The sequence below is a fragment of the Nycticebus coucang genome, chromosome 1 (assembly GCF_027406575.1).
Source record: "Nycticebus coucang isolate mNycCou1 chromosome 1, mNycCou1.pri, whole genome shotgun sequence".
Lineage (NCBI taxonomy): Eukaryota > Metazoa > Chordata > Mammalia > Primates > Lorisidae > Nycticebus > Nycticebus coucang.
The window spans coordinates 178,446,495-178,452,274 of NC_069780.1; the positions used below are offsets into that span (position 1 = coordinate 178,446,495).

Below are 5,780 nucleotides of genomic sequence, written 5' to 3' on the forward strand. Positions count from 1 at the left end.
TGGTTGATGCTATTTTAGAACTTAATATAGGCCTGTTCAACATTTCGACTTCATTCTGGATAAGTCTTGGTACATGGCATACTTCCAGGTATTGGTCAATTTCTTTCAGATTTTCATATTTCTGAGAGTAAAGTTTCTTGTAATATTCGTTAAGGATTTTTTGAATTTCTGACGGGTCTGTTGTTATTTCATCATTACCATTTCTGATTGATGAAATTAGAGATTTTACTCTTTTTTTCCTGGTTAGGTTGGCCAAAGGTTTATCTATTTTCTTGACCTTTTCAAAAAAACAATTTTTGGATTTATTGATCTGTTGTACAATCCTTTTGTTTTCAATTTCACTTAATTCTGCTCTGATTTTGGTTATTTCTTTTCTTCTGCTGGGTTTGGGGCGGAATGTTCTTTTTTCTCCAGTTGCTTGAAGTGTTCCATTAAGTTATTAACTTCTTCTCTTTCTATTTTCTTGAGGAAGGCTTGCAGTGCTATAAATTTCTCTCTTAGGAATGCCTTTGCAGTATCCCAGAGGTTCTGATAGTTCTTGTCTTCATTGTTGTTTTGTTCCAAAATTTTGGTGATTTCCTTCTTAATCTCACCTGTAACCCATCTATCCTTCAGCATAAGGTTATTTAGCTTCCATGTTTTTGTATGGGTATGCAGATTCCTGTTGTTATTGAGTTCAACTTTTATTCCATGATGGTCTGAGAAGATGCAAGGAATAATTTCTACTTTTTTAAATTTGCTGAGGTTAGATTTGTGGCCTAGAATGTGGTCTATTTTGGAGTATGTTTCGTGGGCTGATGAGAAGAATGTGTATTCAGTTTTATTGGGATGAAATGTTCTGTAGATGTCTGTTAAGTCCAGATGTTGAATGGTTAGGTTTAAATCTAAAATTTCTTTGCTTAGCTTCTTTTTGGAGGATCTATCCAGCACTGCTAAAGGGGTTTTAAAAATCTCCAACTTCTATGGAACTGGAGGAAATCAAGTTGCTCATGTCTGTTAAAGTTTCTCTTATAAATTGAGGTGCATTCTGGTTGGGTGCATAAATATTAATAATTGAAATCTCATCATATGGAGTATTACCTTTAGCAAATATGAAGTGTCCATTCTTATCCTTCCTTATTTTGGTTGGTTTAAAAGACTATTGCATCTGGGAATAGTATTGTAATGCCTGCTTTTTTCTGCTTTCCATTTGCTGGAGTATAGATGACCATCCCTTCACCTTGAGTCTATATTTGTCTTTTAATGTAAGATGAGATTCTTGTATGCAGCAGATATCTGGCTTGAGTTTTTTTATCAAGTCAGTCAACCTGTGCCTCTTTAGAGGACAATTTAAACCATTCACATTAATTGAGAATATTGATAAGCCTTTCGAGTGTCCAGTGGACATTTTTAATACTTTTGTGACTGTGGAAGTTGGAATTTGACCAAAATTTTCTGGGTGGGTTTACTTTTGTGGTGGAGGATTATGCTGGTCTTTATGGAGGATAGGTCTGAGAATATCCTGGAAAGCTGCTTTAGTTATGGCAAATTTCTTCAATATGTGAATGTCATTAAAGTATTTAATTTCTTTGTCATAAATGAAACTCAGTTTAGCTGGGTACAGGATCCTGGGTTGAAAGTTATTTTGTTTTAGGAGATTAAAAGTTGATGAGCATCCTCTTCTAGCTTGAATGTTTTCAGCAGAGAGATCTGCCATTATTCTAATATTCTTGCCCTTGTAGGTGATAGTTTCCTTTCGGCTGGCTGATTTCAGATGTTCAATTTTGTCATTAAAACCACTAATGCCAAAAAAAAGCACAACAATTTTCTCCTTCATATTAACTTTAGTGAAATTGATTATGATGTATCTGGGTGATGTCTTATTTGGGTTGAGTCATGCTGGAGTTCTGAAACTGTCTGCTATCTGAATTTCAGAATCTCTTGGTGTGTCTGGTAAGTTCTCCTTCATCTCATGGAGAAGAGACTCTGCCTTGTGAAGTCACTTTGTCACTTTTGGGGATCCCTATAAGACGGATATTGGTTTTCTTCAAATTATCCCAGAGCTCTCTGAGAGAGTGATCTGTTTTTGCCTTCCATTTCTCTTCTTCTTTGAGAGTTTGGGTGTGCTCGAAAGCATTGCCTTCAGTGTCATAAATCCTTTCTTCTGCTTGATCCATTCTGTTACTGAGGGATTCTACCATGTTTCTCAGATATTTTGAGGGCTGCAACTTCTTGTCTCAATGTGTCAAAATCTTTGGTCATTTGGTCTTTGAATTCGTTGGATTCTTGAGGTATCTTTTGGTTTACTGCTTGGAATTCTAATTTGATCTTATTTGCTATCCAGATTCTGAATTCGATTTCTGACATCTCAGCTATTTGTTTGTTCATGGGATCTTGTGCTGTGTCTGCCGTATTGTTTCTTGGGGGAGTTGATCTACTCTGATTATTCATATTGCAAGAGTATTCCATTTATTTGCTTCGTGATTATTTTTCACCATTGCCTATGGCCATCCTCAGAGTTGGGGAGGTGTCTCTTCAAGATTAGCCAGGGGGATCACTCTATTGTTGCTGGATCTTTGTAGGGAGTGACCCTATGTAGCTCCTCTGGGGATGCCCTAGCCAGGGAGTTCTGGTTGTGGGAGCAGCTCCGGAGTGTGACACAAGGATCCTGCAACAGGGCACGGGGTGTTTCACATGGTTCTGGGAGTGCCTGGCACCCAGCAACTTTGGCACAGAGGGCCTAAGGCTCCAGCAGTCTCTGGCCAGGAGAAGGGGTCCACACAGAGGCAGGAAGGGCTCCAGAGGGCACGCAGCTACTAGAGTACCTGGCCAGATGAGCAGGCCAGTGTGGAGGCAGGAAGGGTACAGGAGGAAGGACGTAGGGTTGCATGGCTCCTGGAGTTCTGTGTCAGGGTGTGCAGAGGCCTGGCGGGTGCAGGTGGTGGCACCACTTGTATAGAAGTCTGGGCAGGCGCCCGTTGCTGCGCCACTCATACCAGGGTTTGGGCAGGTGCCAACGGTGGGTCGCGGGTAGCAGAGCAGCTCTTTTGGAGTTTCGGCGGGCACCAGTGATAGCATCTTCTAACAAGCAAATATAAATTATTGATTCTAAAAATAACATTATGTCATGTGTCATGTTAAAATAATAAATAAATGTTAACAAATTCCACAAAAATTTATAATATTACATATTACCATCTAACACAGTGGTTCTTAACCTTCCTGATGCCTCCTAATTCCATGACCCTTTCATACAGTTCATCATGTTGTGCTGACTCCCCAACCATAAAATTATTTTTGTTGCTGCTTCAGAACTATAATTTTGCTACTGTTATTAATCATAATGTAAATATCTGATATGCAGGATGTATTTTCATTGTTAAAAAGCAGTTGTGACCCACAAGTTGAGAACCACTGACCTAACAGAAACATGAAAAATTTTGCTATAAAATTACATAATTTGTGTTTTCCTAATTTACCCACAAAAGTTATGAAGAAGTAAATGGCAGAACTTCAGTTAGAGTCCAGGTTTGTCTTACACAAATCCTATGTCAATACCTCCTAAACTGTACTGTTCACATTCAGTAGCAGGAATGAATGAAATACCAAATCAGTTCTGGGAAACATAAGCATAGAAAATGTGCAAATAAAACAGAAACTTAAAGAGGAAAAATCAAGAAAATGAAGTCTGGAGAAAAAAGTGAACCAGTAAATATGTGCTGTTTTTCAGAGAGCCTAATTTTGGAGGGGAAAAAAAGGAGAGAAATATAAAAAAGCAGATGATCAACACAACAACCATGGATAACTGCACCATAATCTTTCAAAAAATGTGAGTCTTCAAGTTAAAAGGCTGAGAGCGATAGAAATCTGTCAAAACCATAGTGTGTTGTCCTATACTGGTTACATACAAATGGAGGGGGTTGGGAGCAGTTTGCTTCCCTATGTCCCTATCCCCCAACCTCATTGGTTTGCTACAAGATAGTTGAGAATGTCTTGTGATGAGAGCCACCTTTCATCATAGTCAAAACAGCAAGTACTTCACAAGATTTCCTTCAAGTTAAGGACCTGAAAAGTCAAGCTTTCTAGAAGTAATGGATTTCTGTTTTTGTTGAAAGTGCATGAATTTGGTTTTTAATAAGGTAGGATAGAAATAAACATTGGTGAAAACACTTTATTCTAAATTTCCTAATGTTTATTCAAAAGATGGTAACTGTGTATTGTCAAAAGTCTTAGGAATATAATTATTTCTATTATAGACATATCTGGTTCTGCTAGGCTTGAAAACCCACTTTTTTTTTTTTTTTCTTGTCTGAAGGAGACTGGCAGCATTACTACTTACAGTTATACTGCTAATTAACCTTCAACTATTTGTATAGCACATAAGAAATAACACTGCTCACATATAAAGAAAGCAGGTCAATGAAATGTGCACGAAAACCCACTTTTTAAAATATAATACACTGGAAAAATATTTATTCTTATAGAAACTTTATTTCTTTTTCATAGGCACAATTGAGATGCAGCATGAAAGAAACTTCTTTTCTGCTTCAAATAGTCTAGTATTACTTTCATGAAAAGTTTTTCATGAAAGGTGGCAAAGAAAATTTAACAAATTAGAATTTGAGAAATATACTGCTGTAAACTCAGGATTCTTGATATGGTAAGACTCAGAAATGATGTATTTCAATTTTTACTTTCTATTTTTATTTTTATCTCATTCTATAAGTTCAAGTATCATGCTTTAAACTCTCCCATATATTTGTTATTTTTTACACATCTGTGTTCAATTTTTCACATTTATTAATTTTTAACAAATAAAATGTGTGGATTTATGGTGTACAATGGGATATTTTAATATGTATATATATTTTAAGGTATTTAAATAAGGCTAATTAACCTAATCATCATCTCACATACTTCTTTTCTTGTCCTCAGAATATTTAAAAATATACTCTCATCAAATTTCTATCCTATGGTGCATTATTATTAAATATAGTCATTATGATATATAATAGCTCTGCAGACCCCAATCTTCCTGTCTTACAGGATATCTCTATCTTTTAAACAACTTGTTATTTCTAAATCCATCCCCAAGCTACTGGTAACCACTATTATACTGGATGGCTCTATGAGTTTTGCATTTTTAGATTCCACATGTAAGTTAGATTGCTTAATATTTGACTTTCTATTTCTGGCTTACTAACATGTTGCAAACAATAGGATTACCTTCTCTTTTAAAGCTGAAAAGTAGGCTTAGCACTGTGGCTCAGACCTGTAATCCTAGCACTCTGGGAGGCTGAGGTGGGTGGGATGCCTGAGCGTAGGCATTCAAGACCAGCCTGAGAAAGAGGGAGATCCCCTCTCTAAAAATAGCCAGGTGTGGTGGTAGGCAACTGTAGTCCCATCTACTTGGGAGGCTGAGGCAAGAGGATGGCTTGAGGCAAAGAGTTTGAGGTTGCTGTGAGCTATGATGCCACAGCACCCTATCGAAGGTGATAAGTGAAATTCTGTCTCAAAAAATAAAGAAAGAATTAAGCTCAATGCACTGTGTGTGCATGCATGTGTGTGTGTTTTATACACACATACATACAAACATACCATGTTTTCTTTATCCATTCAGCCATTGATTGACCCTTAGATTAATTTTATATTTTGGCAATTGTGAATAATGCTGGAATTAATGTCCAAATGAGGATATCTCTTACACAAAGATTAATTTTCCTTTGGATCCATACCAAGAAGTGGGTTTCTGGATCACATAGTAGCTTTGTTTTAAATTTTCTGAGAAATAGCCCCTGTAT

At 36.8% G+C, this 5,780-nt stretch overlaps 1 non-coding gene across 1 annotated transcript; it reads right to left on the reverse strand.

Annotated features, from left to right (window-relative positions):
- Positions 1-4,282: 4,282 nt before the first annotated feature.
- LOC128593295 (small nucleolar RNA SNORA19) lies at positions 4,283-4,411 on the reverse strand. Its single transcript, XR_008382319.1, has one exon. It is a non-coding gene; the product is annotated as a small nucleolar RNA SNORA19 (small nucleolar RNA).
- Positions 4,412-5,780: the final 1,369 nt, after the last annotated feature.